General features: G+C 43.0%; 1 long non-coding RNA gene across 1 annotated transcript in view; it reads left to right on the top strand.

Moving 5' to 3' along the window:
• Positions 1–11,482: 11,482 nt before the first annotated feature.
• LOC115893850 overlaps positions 11,483–17,177 on the top strand; it is a 28,390-nt gene continuing 22,695 nt past the window's right edge. Inside the window, exon 1 of the long non-coding RNA XR_004053869.1 lies at positions 11,483–11,567. This is a non-coding gene — a long non-coding RNA (uncharacterized LOC115893850). The remainder of the gene's footprint in view (positions 11,568–17,177) is intronic.

The raw sequence follows: 17,177 nt of genomic DNA, 5'->3' as shown, positions 1-17,177 counted from the left end.
CTGGGGGCTTCTCTATGCACAAATGCAAATCAATGCAATTCAACACATGTATTGTGGTTCCACAATATAACATACTCCGCATCTGGCAACCATACAATTGAATGAGCAATAATATACAGAGCAGTGGTTAAGAGCCTGGGCTTTAAGTTTACTCTGCCTAGGATTAAATCCTAGTACTCCTTCACTTACTGCTTGTCTTGGACAAGCTCCTTAACTCTGTACGTCTATATTCTTATATGTAAAATGAGGAGAATCATAGTATCTAACTTACAGAGTTGCAAACATCATATAAAATACTGTATACTGGAAAACAGTAAGAGCTTAAAATGTGTATTAACTATCACTGTTTTTGTTTTTCTTATTCTTTTTTTATTTTTCTTTTTTGAGAAAGAGTCTTTCTCTGTCACCCAGGCTGGAGTGCAATGGCATGATCTTGGCTCACTGCAACTTCCACCTCCCGGGTTCAAGCAATTCTCCCACCTCAGCCTCCCAAGTAGCTGGGATTATAGGTGCCCACCACCATGCCTGGCTAATTTTTGTATTTTTAGTAGAGATAGGGTTTCACCATGTTGGTCATTCTGGTCTTGAATTGACCTCAGGTGATCTGTCCGCCTCAGTTTCCCAAAGTGCTGGGATTACAGGCATGAGCCACCATGAACAGCCTTGTTTTTCTTATTCTTGTTTTCAACATAACAGAGTAGAGATAAGGGCTCTTAAAGATATATTTTTATCCAAGCTTCTGCTTTTACAGGTGACAAAACTGAAGTTCAGAGAAGGAATGTGACAGGTCCATGCCCATACACTCAACAGAAGGAGATTTGGGACAAAAACTTTGTGTCTTGACTCCTGGCATCTAGGAGATAACCTGTACCAGCCAACCTATGAGATAAAATCACTGAGAATTGAAAATCTCTCAAAGCTAACACAGGAGCCCTTCCTCCCCAATTTCTGACCACTTTATTCAACATGAATGTGATATACAGTCCCTGGGCAATTACTATGCACCAGACACTGTGCTAGGTACATGGTTCCTCCTTGCCATCTTCTTAAGCCTGGAATTTCTGAGAAAGACACAAAGTCTCCAAGAGATAGGAGTTTAGTATGTTTCTAATATATCATATATTTTAACAGTGGTTTGCAGATTATAACATAGAGAACTCCAGGGGCAAGGATGAACACTAACAGGAGAGAGATTGGGGCCAGTCTTCCATATACTCACACTGACCTTCAACTAGATCAACTCTAGTTTGATCTCTTTTATATACTAATGGTCCATGTTTTTATTTAGTTTTTTACAAAACTGTTTATAAAAGTTGGTTTTAAAGTTTCAGTGCTTAAAGTGTTTGAATTCCAGAACTGTGCTATATTCTCTGAGAGAAATACAGAGGCTTGGGAATGCTACACCTTAATTCAAGGATTTGCAGCTACTCAGGGGCAGAATCCAGAATCAAGCCCATTGTCTTGCATCTGAGCCCCATGCACCTTTCACTAGGACACTCTACCTGGGAGGCCTCTGTTCCCACCTCCCTGGTACCTTGTTAGGGTCTTATGGTAGAACCCTCCTAGAACCCAGGCTGCTGCCTCTGCCTCACCCAAGTTCGTCCAAGTCTCTAACATTCTTTTCCTGTTTTTCTTTCCTTGAAAACAGATAGGGAGTTGGGAGTCGCTGTACAGGAATGTGCCTGTTCCCCATTACAGCTCTTCTGGGGCTGTAACCCGAGTGGGCTGGGGCCAGATCCCCACACATTTCTTTATCCACTCAGACTCTAGCCTTGCTCTCATTACCTTCTGCAGAAAATGTTAATCATGATTCTGCTGCAGCTTCAGAATCAACCTGACAAAGCATGGATCAATTTTTCTAGAGGCCCCACCCTCTATCCCTCAATTCCCTCTCCCTCTCCTTTCAGCAGTCCCTCAATCCTTCTCCTTGTTTCCCCTCTCTCTCTCTTTCTCCCCTCACCCTCTTGCTTCTGAATGAGTTGAGGTCACAGTCAAAGCTGGCCACGAGAGCAAATTGAAAACAGGTTGGGAGAAAAGCAGCAAAGAAATTCCAGAATGGAAGGAGCAGTGGGAGTGGGGAGACGTGGGGGTGGGGAAAGCTAGCCTTTTAGCCCAGGTGAGGAGAAAGGTCCCCAGCTCAGGGCTCCACACTCTTTTCGGGAAACACCAAGCGGATTTAGGAGTCACCATTCTGGGCCTGGCCTCTCTAACCTGCAGATGCTCTTTGTCATGGTGCCCAGGGAGAAGCACGGCTCTCTCTGCATTTCCTTTACTTGGGCAACTGTAGCAATTCATTATGAGAACGTGTCAGGGACAAAATGCATCTTTGAGGGCCTCACACCTATCAGCTGCAGCTGGTTTGTTTCTTCTGAAACATGGTGTTATTTTAAATCTGAAGAAGCAGTGTGTAGTGATCCTCACCTTTATTGTAATGGCAGTAGGAGGTAGTGGAAAGACAGTGGGTTTTGGGGAGCAGATGACACCTAGTTCTGAAGCCAGGCCTGCCACTTATGAACTATATTATGTAGAGATGGCTGATTAAACTCTCAGAGGCTGCTTCTTCATCTGAAAAGAAGATGATCCTATCCATTTCAGAGAGTCAGGTGAGGATTGAGTAAGATAATATTTATAATATGCCTGATACATGAATAGCTTACAAACATTACTGCTCCCCTCATCCGTGCTCCCTCAGGTCTAAATAATTTGTCTGATGGCAAAATTTTTAGTTATCACACTCAGTCGCTTTTAGGTGCATTACATCATATCTAACTCCCTAAAATCTTCCCGTTTTTTTGGCACAAAGAAGTCATTTTGGATGGAAGGAAGGAATGAAATAAGAAACAAAGAAAGAAAGGAAGCAAAAGGAGAGGAAATGAAAATGTTATTTGGCTTTTATTACACGGCATCAACAACGCTAGACATTTTTACTTATATTGTCTTGGTTAAATATTCAAAACAATCCATCTTGCTTAAAATTTGATAAAACCTAATGAATTCAGTGAATTGTGCTTTTGCAGATGAGGAGACAGTTTCATCTGTAAATAACTTTCTCACAAAAATCTACCTAGGAATGGCAGAGTAAAGGCTGAAGTCAGGACATTCAGTACCCAAAATCTGTGCCTTTCCTACTACACATTTCCCTCCAGACTGCGAGATGCCTGGGGCGGGAATTTTGTTTCAGTCACCCCTGTGTTACTGGTATCCAGCATAGGGCTAATGACGCAGCTATTTACTGAATGCTGTGACACTGAATTTCAGTGGTTGAAGCCTGGATCTGCTCCCATTTACTCAACATCAGCACCTGGCATTAGAACTCTCTCTTGGGATAGCCAGGCTGCCTCCTGCATAACCTTTCAGGAGTAAATAGGCCACAAATAATATAGGAAAGGAGGAAATGACATAAAGATAAGGGCTCCAAAAAAGGCAACAGCGATCTAGCCAATACCTACTGAGAGTTCCCGTGTGCCAGGCATCGTGCTGAGCCTTCAGGCTCATCCTTATGCCTGCCCTCTAGTGGACATCTGCTGGTTTGACTGGCTATAAAGGCACACCTCTTTCTACCAATAGCACCTGTTTTCCTTCTAGGAACCAGCTCTCCCCCAATCTCAGTGTAAACAATTTAGGTAGAGCTAAGGACCCTTCTATCCTTCAGAGACTGGCACGTGATCAATGGCCAGACATTTCATGTCAAAGGCCAAAAAAACAAGTGACCTAGGCTTAATCAATCAGACTAACTCCAGGAACAGACACCAACAGATGACATTATTTGAAGCCCTGGACCCAGTTGTGCCTGAGGTCTACATCTACCCTTGGGTATTTCAGATACATGAGTTACTATTTTTCCATTTTTGCTACTTTCCATTTGCTTTCTGTTCCTTGAAATCAAGAGTTCTCTCAGATACAAATCCTATGAGGTATGTTTTATGATTGCCATTTTATAAATGAAAAAATAATGCTCACAGATCTAAATCAAGTTGTCCAAAGTCATACTCTATCTAAATAAGAAGGCTGGAATTCAAATACAAAGCTGTCATACTCCAAAATCTGAGTCTTTCCTACCATAAAACGCTGCCTAGGGTGAGGGATATAAAGACTACTAATCAACAAGAATTCATGGGATATCTCCAGTGTCCTGCTTCCTCTAGCCCCTTCCTCCTCACTGCCTGGGCTCCTTTCCTCACTCACTCATTCCAGCCATGCTGACATTCTTCCTCCTCCTCTAACATGCCAAATGTACTCCCACCACAGGGCTTTTGCACCTGTGGTTTCCATGGAGCCCTCTTCCCTTGTCATTGTATGGCTTACTCTCTCTCCTTTCCCAAATTCTTACTCAAATGTCACTTGCTCAGAAAGGCCTTCTCTGGCCACTCGGTCTACAGGAGCATTCACTATCACCCTTTACCCTCTTTACTCATTTATCTTTACAAAATTTATCACTGTCTTTCATATATTGATGGATTGATATATTGCCTGTATCCCCTGCTATAAACCCTGTAAGAGAATTTATTCACTTAGAATGGTGCCTGTACACAGCAGGTTTTCCATAAATATTTATATAGTGAGTGAATGTATCTGTTGTGTGCTGCAAACTGAGCTGATTGCTGGGAGCACAATCATAAAGAACACTTTTGTTTAAATTCCCTGGAAAGCAGAGCTTAAGAACAATGGCTTGGGTGCAGAAGGTTTATTTGGGAGGTGATTCCAGGGAGCAGGCAAGGGGTAAAGGGCAGAGTAAGACAGGGAAGAGAAAAAGTCAATATAAAGGCACATCTTCAAGTTTGCTGCTGTACAAGATGGGACCTAATTTTTCAGGAACCTTTTAAGGAGGGAACAAGATACCCCCCAGAATTGTCTGGCTGGAAGTCGGGGAGATGGAGCACTTATCTACCAGTTTCTGATTCCCATTGGTTGAGTCCTATTTTAGTCTATTCTCATGCTGCAATTAAAGACATATCTGAGACTGGGTAATTTATAAGAAAAAGAGGTTTAATGAACTCACAGTTCCACATGGCTGGGGAGGCCTCAACATCATGGTGGAAAGCAAAGGAGGAGCAAAGACACACCTTACATGGTGGCAAGCAAGAGAGCTTGTGCAGGGGAACTGCCCTTTATAAAACCATCAAATCTCTTGAGAATTATTCACTATCATGAGAACAGCACAGGTAAAAACTGCCTCCATGATTCAATTACCTCCCACCAGGGTCCCTCCCATGACACATGGGGATTATGGGAACTATAATTCAAGATGAGATTCGGTTGGGGAAACAGCCAAACCATATCAAGTCCCTCACCCACAAGTGTAATTTCCCCACACTTTTTTTAAAGTTGTACTTGCACACAGGCCTAGGGAGCTCCTTCAATCTCTCATAAGGCTGTGGGGCAGAAAGTGCAAGTGTGCATCTGAGGTCACTGGCAGCACAAAGTGAGCCTGAGTGTGCACAGAGCTGCTCACCACAGCTGCAGCTGAAATAGCCATGGGCCAAGAGGATATGGCATGGTCCCAGAGGCATCTGCTATAAAGATACAGTCTCTGCCTTTAAGGAGTTTGTAGAAAGAGCAACTGACTTGTCTTCCTTTCTGAGGTCTAGGACAAACTTGTTAACCTCACTATTCAAAGAGTTCACAAGCAGTTATCGAACACCCTCTAGGTGCCAGGCAAAGGACTACAACTGTGGTCACAGCTCTGAACCACAGGAGCAAAACCTCTTCCCTGTGATGCTCACATTTTGCAAGGGAGAACAGCAAGGATTGCTTTTACGTGCAGCCAACCAAGGAGTCCTGCAAATTATGATTAATACTGAATTTAATAGTATTAACCTCAACATTAATATGCACTTGGCTTATAAAGCCTTCCTTTTTCTACAGCTGGATTAATTAGAGCCATAAAAGCCCTCGTCATCCCCACTGTCTCGAGGACAAATGATGCTAATGCATTTGGCTGCAGTGGGTATTGCTAACATGTGTGAGGAAAGCTGATTTGGGGACCAGACTGGGGAGAAGGGGGAGGGATGAAGGAAAGCCAAGTTCCCCTCCCCCTCCATCACTCTTTAAGGACGCCAGTGTGAGTTCACCTGCCTTTGAAGCACTCATCCATGGAGGGTTTTCTTTTCCCTTTTTCCTTTTTAAAATTCCATTCCCAAATGTTATATCATTGTAAAGTGGAAAGAACCAACTGTACAATGTGCTTACCATCAGATTCTCAGTTCCCCTAATACTTCCAACTTTCTCTGGGTCAAACACTTCATTCAACATCTCCCTCTCTGTACAAAAAGGCAAAAACCACGAGGTTGCTGACGGTGGGCCCAAGGAGCCCCTCTGTCCATTAATGTGATGAAAAAGCATAGTATCTGGCAGAGTTGAAGTTATTATTCTTATTTTGTGAAGAAGAAAAGAGAGGCTCAGAGATTTAAGGCAAGCTGTCCAAACACACAGTTACTACCTAGCAAAGCTAGAACTTGAACCCAGGTTGATCCAATTCCAAAGCCTATTGTTTTTCCACCACAACAGGCGCTTCTTAATTTCTCTGTCTCTGTGAACTTCAGTCTCCTTGTCTCTAAAATAAAGATTTCAGGGCCAGGCACAGTGAGTGGCTTATGCCAATAATCCCAGTTCTCGGGGACACCAAGGCAGGAGGATCACTTGAGGCCAGGAGGTCAAGACCAGCCTGGGCAGCATAGCAAGACCCCATCTTTAATCCATTAAAGGCTTTATAATCTGCAAAACATGATGCATATGTCAGTAGTTGTTGTTAAGGAAAATTCTCAGTGCCAGGTAAGGTAATAAAAATGCCAGGTCAGTACTTCTGATATGTATACCAATGTTCAGCTCCAAGGACATAGCAGGGCACAAAAAATGTGATAGTGAAGGATCTTTAATAACCTGGACACATAGCCATCTTAAACGCAGAAGAATTTGAATGCCAATAAGCTAACTCACTTCACACACAGAGAAAAAAGTTGGGGTATGAGGGCGCTATGCGGCAGGAAAATGGAGTCCTGAGATTAGAGCTTCCGCAACTCTTCTCTAGTTCTCTAAAGAGCTGGCTGCTTCTGTTCCATCATCTCAGCTGAAGTTCCATCCCTTTAGAATCCTCTGCACCACCCCAACTAATGCAAACCCAAACTGCCTACTCTCAGTTATGCCCCACCAGAGAACTCTTGATTGTATTCCAAGCCCTAGTGATAATTTGTAGTTACTGTGTTTGTCAGTTTATTTACCTCTTTATTTGCTTTTTATTACGAAAATATTAACTTCATGAGTTTAGGAGCCTTGTCCATCTTGTTCATGATTTCTCCAGTGTCTAGCAGAGTGTGGGGGCCACAGGAGCTATTTATTAAAGGTCGATTGAATGAATCAAGGCAACGGTGATGCTGGAGAGGTAACTCATGACTCAGTCAAGGTTTTGTAAACATGTGTGGACAACTGATGTTCATCCCTTAAGTTTTTGCTCATACCTGATGTCTTTCAAAACGCTCTTCTTGGTCATTCTTTGCTTTCACCTGGCAAAATTTAGGGCCCCTCAACTGAGTCCCCACAGCTCCCTGTGTCCCTCGCTATTAGAGTCTGTAACTCATTGTCCTATAACTACATATGTAGTTGTCTTCCTCCCCTCATGCACTGGGAGGATTATGGAAAGGTACCTGGCCTGTCTTAGTCACCACCTGAGCCCTAGTGCCTAGGCTTATGCAGAACAAGTGAGTCAATGAACGAGCATGGCTTCCTTTACCCACTGGAAGAAAGTCCATGGGGTGGAAGATTGGGGGATGCTAGGTCCTCACTATGCATCAACCTTGGAGTTGTGTTGGAAACAGCAGTCCCATGCGGCCACTGGGTCTTATGCAAAAGAGCACTGGGTAGAGACTCAGTGCCCCTACCTCCTTGTGAGATTCTGTACAAATAAGTTCATCTCCTCATCCACCAAAGCACATGACCATAATAGAAAGAATGCTCATCAAATTCTCCACCAGCCTTTACCTGATTCAGTCTTGCAACTCACCCAACTCCTGTTTATTTTCCTCTATATTTCCCTATCACTTTATCTATCTGCCAGACACCACACCCCAGGAAATCTCCCTAATTGATATGATTGTTTATCGATGCCTGACAAACCCTGGAGTTTCTGCCCAGCCTCACCCTTTGCTACAGCACCTCAGCCACCCACACTGGCTACCCATTAACCCTTTGACTTTTCTATCTCTGTGTAGTGAGGACTGCCCTTCTCTTTCCATTGCCCTCTCCTTTTGTAAAATCCTTTTTAGTTTACAATGTATGCCTCCACCACCTTATTAAATTTAAGCTTCACAAGTGTGTGATGAGGTGGGCACAGCACGATGGAATTGAAAATTTCCATTTAGGGGAAGTTGAATCTCAGGAAAGGAATGTGGGTAGCTGAAGAGGTACTGGAACCAGATCACACATTTCTAATCCCTGATCCTGTGCTGCTATAACTCTAACTTGTGCTCTTGTCTCCTCATCCAGGCTGTGAGCTGAGCCATGACTAATATAGTCTTACAGCCACCCCCTGCAGTGGCTAACAAGGAACCTGCCCTTACTGTGCCCCTCCACACATGTTAGGCAATTCAATTCACTAAGACACTGATATCAAATCTCCTTTGAGAGGGAAAAGCAGCAGAACAGACAATATTGTGCTCAGCCCTGGATTTGAATTCTGGCTTTGCTAAATGACTCTAAGCAAGTTACATCATCTTTTTAAGCCTCATTTTCCATATCTGTAAACTGAATGTGAGAATATCTATCTCTAGGGAATCAATGAAATCAAATGAGAATTAATTTCGATAGTGTATGGGAAGCACCTAGCACATTGCCTTGCATATGGTAAATGATAAACAGCAGCTTTGCTATTATCACTATTATTATAAAAAATACCAATTCATGAAACACTTTGCATGGGGTAAGCAGAAAGGAAAAACTCAACAAACTAGGGAAAGTGAATTATCCTCATGTATTTCGCACTTTTTGATCCTCCCAAACCAGAACTGCACAAACTGTGTGTCCCAAGATTAAAAACAGCTGAATGCCCAAACTTCCCTCCCTTTTCTAAATATACACTTCAAAGCCTGCCATTAACTAGTAGCTGGGATATCTTCAGTAGATAAGGGAGACTGTTTGTCTATCTTCTTCTCCCCTAGGGTGGGAGAAGAACCCAAGCTCCAAACCCAAGTCTGACCAGTACTCCCCAAAGGCAATCTCTGGGAACCCAAAAGCACCACTGGGATTGAATGAGGTCCTGAGCCCATCCCATTCCCCACACTCACTTCTCCTCCATACTCGCACTTGCACACACACAAAAAGCACATCCCCCTCCCCACTCCACCCCTGGAGGCAGCAAGCCTCCAGAAGGGTGGGGAGAAGGCCTGGGCAAAGATGAGTCAGGTTTTCTGGTCGTGCAAGCAACACCATTTAACCAGGCTGAGGTGAATCATTGAGAAGGAGGTGGGACCTGGGAGGTGGCAGAGAGAGGTAAATTTCCAAATGTGTGTGCGTGTATGTGTATGTGTATGCGTGCATGTATGTGTGAGAGAGAGAGACAGAGAGACAGGGACAGAGAGGCACAGAGACATAGAGACACACACAGAGAGACAGAGAGAGACACACACAAAAAAACACAGAGAGAAGGAGACACATGACACACAGACACAAACACACACACACACAAAGAGAGAGAGAAACAGAGAAAGAGACCAAGAGAGAACTACAGGCAGAAAATACTCAGAAAGACTGAAGCAGAAACTGAGAGCCACAGTGAGAGACAGAGGAGAAATGGAGAAAGAGAGAGACATAGATAAGAACACATAGGGCCAGAGACAGAGAACCAGAAATAAAAATGCAGAAAAAAGACAGTCAGAGAGAAGTGGGTAGAAGGTGAGAGACTTAGAAAACAGAGATAGAAATAGAGAGACATAGACATGACTTGGTGAGGAGACAGAGAGAGAGAAACAGAGAAAATTGGAGTCAGAAAGACCAAGACCAAGGCAAACAAGGACAAAAGAAGGAAGGAAGGAGGAGAAGGAAGGAGGAAAGGAAGGAAGGAAGGAAGGAAGGAAGGAAGGAAGGAAGGAAGGAAGGAAGGAAGGAGGGAGGGTGGAGGGAGGGAGGGAGGGAGGAGGGAGGGAGGGGTGAAGAAGGACGCAAGGAGGAGGGAGGGAGGAAGGAAGTAAGGGAGGAGGGAGGGGGGAAGGGAGGAAAGATTGGACGCAAAAAGAAAGAGAAGAATGAAGGGAATGCGAGGCGGGAGGGAAGGAAGAAACTGGAAGGAACAGAAAGGAGATAGCAAAGTGCGGGCGTATCCGACTGTGGAAAAACGAAAAAGACGAAAGAAAGAAGGCCAAAGGAAGGAAGGAACGCGCCGCGCCCGGCCGAAGACGCTAAGGGAAGGAAGGAAGGAAAGGGCAGGGCAGGACCAGCTAGAAGGGCATCTTCTGGAGATGGATGCTCTTGAGTGACCAGGGCAGCTTTACTTCTGGTCTCACCTCTCCTGGGGGCAGATGATCTGGGAGGAGAAGCGGGGAGAGTGAGGAGGTGACTGGCATTTCCATCCAGATCCCCTCATCTATCCCTCCTACCCACAGGTAGAGGTTTTCACTCTATTAAAATGACTCCCTTGCTTCCTCACTTATGTTAAAATTTTCCTTTAAATAAAGAAAAGGAAACAAGGTCACCCTTCAATCCACAATGAAAACTATAAAAGGGTTTTTAGGCTTGGAAAATTTAGCTGGTCAGTTTTTCCTACTGTTTAATAACTGCCTTGGGTTATACTGAACGAGTAAACATGTTTTACAAGCTTCTAATTCATACCTAACCCTGTGAGTTAACAGCTTTACATAATATATACACACACACATACACACACGTACATATACTATATATACACACATGCATACATACATACTACAATGTAACATATATAAACACATAAATACTTACATATATGAATATATGAGTATGTTCGTATGTGTAAGTAATCTTTCCAATTTGTGCAGCTCATTAGGGTTTACAAAGCACTCTCTTTCCTCATTTAATCCTCACGAAAATCCTGTGAGGTAGGAAGTTTAGGACTATCACCCACAGTTTACAAGTACCTGTGGTTAAGGTAGAGAGACCAATAACCCACAGGTCTCTAAGGCGTCACAGTCCACATCACAGTTCTGCCCTCCATAGTCTCACAGCTGACTTCATGAGCTTGGGTAGGGCAGTGTCCACTTCTGGACCTGCAAGGACCCAAAGTCATGGGGATCCTAAGGCATCATCTGTTTCAGGGCTTCATTGTACAGACAGGAAAACTAAAGCTCAGAGTATTACTGCTAGCCTATAGGGTGCCTCTGTGCAAATCAGAAAAACAATAGAAAAATAACAATCATCTCTTTCTTAAGATACTTCCTTCCCTTGTTCCAATATTCTGATTTGTCAGAACAAGACACTTGATCAATGATTAATACATGTTTATGATGTCTACAATTGGAATGGTGAGCTTTGCAATGTGGTAGCATTGCACACTGCAAAACCTGTGCAACTGTACCTGACATCCCCAGGATGGGGGCCCAACCAGGGTGAGCGCAAAGAGGACGGTAAGGGAGAAAGAAGGGAAGGTGAGATGGGGAGACACCATCTGACTCTCTGAGGCCTAAGAAGACAACCCATTTTACTTAAAGGACATTGAGTTAATAATAATAACTAGTGTTTATTAAGCAGTTAATCTTTTCTGATCTTACAGTAACCCTGTGAGAGTGTTTCATATTGCTAACTACTGCTTGTACTTCCACCTTGCACTCTCTAATAATAATAATAATATTCAGAATAACAGTGACAACTGATATACTTAAGCATTCACAACGTTAGATACTATGCCTAGTATTTCATGCACTGCATCTCATTTCAGCTTAATAACAACAATACGCCAGCCTGGGCGACATAGAAAGACCTCATCTCTACAAAAGTACAAAAATTAACTGAGTGTGGTCGCATGCATCTGTAGCCCCAGCTACTCAGAAAGTTGAGGTGGGAGGATCACTTGAGCCTGGGAAGTCAAGGCTGCAGTGAGGCAAGATAGTATCACTGCACTCCAGCCTGGATGAGCAAGTGAAATCCTGTCCCTGCCCCCCGAAAAAAAACCAAAAACACAAGTTAGCTTATTTCCCTAAATTTACAAATGAGTATATCAAGATTCAGAGAGATACACTAACTTGCCTAAGGTCACCTAGTTAAATTGCACAACTGAGATTTGACTATTATGAGGGAAGAGTAAAGGTCAGAGACACTTTCACATCCTCTAAAAGTGATTGAAATGCTTTACATTCTCAATAATTACTAACTATGCTAGCACATCAGAGCACCCTACTTTGCATATGGGGCATCAATATCTCTGACTTCTCATCCCATGTGCTTTTAGTATCTGATAGTCTACTCTTTCTTTTAATCGCATTGAGGCTATTGATGAATCCAGGGAGTCTCTGCTCTGGGGAAACAATGTTGGTTCCCACTCAGCTTTTCCCTGGTGCCCAGCTCGCCTCCCTGTTTCCACCTTTCCCTTACTGGATACCCAATCAATGTAAATGGATCTGAGTTGTCAGAATTTATTTTTTAAGAAAATCAAGGCAAAACCAAACCAAAACCAGAAGTCTGCTACAACATGCAAAGAACCACCTTTGGATTCCGACAAAACTGGGCTTCCTACTTTTAGCATCCTCTTGTGTAAAACAGGAATAATAAGAATTACCACTTTAATAGAATATTTCAAGGATTCAATGTGTAAAATATCTGACCCAGTGCTTCTCTTCAATGTATAAAATATATTCCCAAAACAAGAAGAAGTGGCGATGGTTTGGGGGCACTCATGTTGCACTAGAACTTTACAATGTACCTGGTATTTTCATATCCATCAACTCCTAGGCGATCCAGCTACAGCACCTTCTCTCTCCCTTTGCTGACTACACTTCAATGACTGTGCCCTCCTTGGTGCTCCTGAGCACGCCCCAGGGGCTTTGCTATTGCTACATCCTCAGTCTGGAGCAGTCTACATTCAGCTAGCCACATGTTTCACTTCCTCCCACTTTCAGGTCTCTGCTCAAACATCACACCCTCAAAGAGGTTTGTCCTGATCACCCTAAATAAAATGGTATCCCCCCAACTTCTATCCTCATACCCTATTTTATTTTTCTTTCAAACACATAGTACTCTTTGACTATATTGCACATCTACCACTTTACCATCATTGCCTCCCAAAACCCTGCACTTGGAACATAAGCTCCATGATAGGAGTTTGTTCAGTGCCTTCTCCTCAGCTTCTAGAACAGTGTTTGGTATGTAGTAGGTGCTCAATAAGTGGTTACCGAATGACTTAACTCATAGGTGTTCATGAAACTCTGAGAGGCTGGCAAGGCTGGAATTCTGATTTGCACTTCACATGTGAATAAACTGAGGCCCAAGGAGGTGAAGAAAATGTTCTAAGGTCCTTCAGCTGGTGGATAACAGAAGTGGGACTAGCAAACTGAGCTGCCAGAATCAAATCCAAAGCTCTTTGTATTTCACCAACTTGATTTCCTACTATTGCTCGCTCCCCTTCACCTCCAATACACTGGGGAATGGGTGTTGTTTGGGATTTTACCTCTTAGGCGGGAAGCCCCAGAGATGGAGGAGTGAGGAGTGACTTCACATGTTCTCCACCCAGACAGAGCCCTTGCTAGAGTCCCACAAACAAACTAGAGCTCTGGCCCTCATCTGGGAGCAGGCAGACCAGCCACTAGTAGCCAAAAGGAGGAAGGGATTGATAAATAGAGAGAATGTGGGAGGAGGGCAGGAAGGGGATTGCTGTAGCCATCTCCAAGGTTCCAAAAAGCCAGGCAGGAGAAGTCCAATTACGCTTTCAGAGTAATTTCCGCTCTATAAAGAGGTGATGACTTACTTCACTGTCCAGAGGTTTCCATTTGCCAACTGGGAATAGCCAAGTCCTGCAGGGGAGGGAGTGACTTACTGACTCTTCAGCTCCCTGGAGAGGAAAGGAACCTGGGCTTGGACATAGGCTCTGCTCTGACTTGCTTTTTGACTTTGTGACTCACCTGCCCTCTCTGGACCTCAGTTCACTCATCATTTAAAGAATTCTGAGGCCTAGAAAAACTCTGGGGATTGGTTTAAGGAAGATGGCATAGAAAAAAGCATGTGTCATGGCATGGGCCAACTGTTGGTTTTCTTGCTATAGGCCAGGCACTGTGCTTGGTGTTCTACATACGCAATCCCTTTAACATTCACAGAGATTCTGTGAAGTTGGCACTGTGATGCTCATTTTGAAGATGAAGAAAGGGAGATGCAACATCAGGGAGCATCTCCAAACTTACACCGATAGTGAGTAACTGTTTTGAGATTAGGACACAGAGCTATCCAGGCTCTCCATAATTTGTCCCCCTGAAATGCAGAGTTGAAATATTGTCACCTAACATCCTCAGAGTCAGAGCTGGGGACTTTAAAGACTAATTAAGTGAATCTCCTATTTTCCAGATGGAGAAACAGGCACAGAAGGAAAGTGACTTGCCTGAAGACACACAGCAGGAGAAAAACAGAGTCCAACTAGAACCAAACCAGATTTTCTACTGAACTAGAAAGTGAATGTCTGTGCTAATGGCAGTCCACACTCCATCATTATTGTCCAGTTGGTGGGTAGCCTGTTGGTTTGAAGGGCATGAGTTCCTAGAAGTATCCCTTCCATCCTCCCTCTGGAACACAATATTCCTGGACCCTGGCACCAATGCTGGCGCCTGGTGGGTATTCAGAATATTTTTGAATTAGTGAATGAATGGATTCCCAGTCCAAGATTCACTCCTCTCTTATTGTTCTTGGCACCTTCCCACATTGGTACTGTTGTTTACACTTGTCTCTCTGTCTGATATGTTCTTTCTGTCCTGCAAACTCAATCCTCAGGTCCCCATTTAATGTTCACATCCAATCCCACCACTTCTCTTTCTGCTTTAGTTTACAGGGACCTCATTAGCTTATGTACCTAGGCAAGTTTCACAACTGTTTTTTTTTTTTTTTTTTTTTTTTTTTGAGGTGGAATTTCGCTCTTGTCACCCAGGCTGGAATACAATGGCGCAATCTTGGCTCACCACAACTTCTGCCTCCTGGGCTCAGGCGATTCTCCTGCCTCAGCCTCCTTGAGTAGCTGGGGTTATAGGCATATGCCACCATGCCTGGCAAATTTTATAACTTTTTTAGTAGAGACAGGGCTTCTCCATGTTGGTCAGGCTGGTCTCGAACTCCCAACCTCAGGTGATCCACCCGCCTTGGCCTCCCAAAGTGCTGGGATTACAAGCATGAGCCACTGCATCCAGCCACAACTTTCTAAACCTCCGTTTTCTCACCTACACAACAGGGATAGAGATAGTAATAGAGTCTTCAGAAAGCTGTCGTGAGGATCAGTGATGCTAGATGAGCTTGGTGAGCACGTATTACACATTCATTGCATGGTAGTGGCATCAAAGTCAACATTGTCATCACCTCGCCCAGTTCTACAGCTTAAAGGAATTTCCATATGTTCTGCTCACTCTTCTAGAACTTCAATTCCCACTGAATGTGTTCCTTTCAACAAGACCAGTCAATTTTTTGTGAGGGGTACAGGTGTGTGTATGAGTGTGTGTGTGTGTGCACTAGCAGCTCGCCATTTGGGAAGCACTAACCCATGAAGGTATCATCAAAACCCTTGCCCACATGGCACCTCACAGTTTACAAAGGACTTTTTTCTTTATTTTGAACCTTACAACAGCACTTCAGAGCAGATGATTTTATTTTTGCCTTATAGATGAGGCAGTTGAGTATCAGAGAGGGGAGTTGATTTGTCACAATAAGTAGAATATGCGGAATTACTATAAAGGATCTAAGATCTGGAACCAGCTCCACTGACTGTCAAATATTCTTTCCTCAGCATCTCTATACACAAGACAAAAGGATAATTAGAGGGCAAAGAAGAAAGTGTTTCTATTGAAGGAAGTGCCAGGAAGAAAGCAAAAGTCAGGGCTATTGGGCAAGGAAGAGGTAGCTTGGGAGACGCTCACAGGTGTCACCATCCAGGTGGCACTTCTGAGTGTGGACTCAGCATCTGCAGCTTCATTTCCATCCCATACCTCTCTTTGATTTCTGAATTTTTTTAATTAAAATTGAAATATTTATTGGACAAAATATAATTTAAGAGAAGGGAAGAACAAATCATGAACCAGTAGAAAATATTTGCAAATAAAAAGCCCAACAAACTTTAAAAAATATATACTCTGGATACATATCAAGAATATATTTTAAAATCTATAAACTCAATAGTAAGAAAATACACACTTTAATTAGAAAGTGGGCAAAATACTTGAACAGACATTTCACCAAAAGGCACAGATAGATAGTAAATTATACACAAAAATATAATAAACATAATTAGGCACTAGAGAAATTCAAATTAAAAATCTCAATGAGATGCCACTATATTAGTATTAGAATTCCTGCAACAACAAATCTGACTAAGTATACCTAAAAAACTCTAAAGGCTCATCCAAAAAGCTCCTAGAACTGGTAAATGAATTCAGCAAAGTTTCAGGATACAAAATTAATGCACACAAATCAGTAGCACTGATATACAACAACAGTGACCAAGCTGGGAGTCAAATCAAGAACTCAATCCCTTTCGCAACAGCTGTAAATAAATACATAAATAAAATATTTAGGAACACCTAACCGAGGATGTGAAAGACCTCCACATGGAAAACTACAAAAAACTGCTGAAAGAAATCATAGATGACATACACAAATGGAACATATTCCATGCTCATGAATGAGTAGAATCAATATTATGAAAATGACCATACTGCCAAAAGCAATCTACAAATTCAATGCAATTCCTATCAAAATACCACCACCATTCTTCACAGAACTAGAAAAGACAATCCCAAAATTTATGTGGAACCAAAAAAGAGCCCACGTAACAAAGCAAGACTAAACAACAAATCTGGAGACATCACATTACCAGACTTCAAACTATACTATAAGGCCATGGTCATAAAAACAGCATGGTATTGGTGTAAAAATAGGCATATAGACAAATGGAATGGAAAGGAGAACCCAGAAATAAAGGCAAAGACTTATAGCCACTGACCCTCAACAAAGCAAACAAAAACATAAAGTGGGGAAAG

Source organism: Rhinopithecus roxellana, chromosome 16 (genome assembly GCF_007565055.1).
Source record: "Rhinopithecus roxellana isolate Shanxi Qingling chromosome 16, ASM756505v1, whole genome shotgun sequence".
Taxonomy (NCBI): Eukaryota; Metazoa; Chordata; class Mammalia; order Primates; family Cercopithecidae; genus Rhinopithecus; species Rhinopithecus roxellana.
Note: the sequence above shows the minus strand (reverse complement) of the source record. Positions and strands in the feature narration are given on the sequence as shown.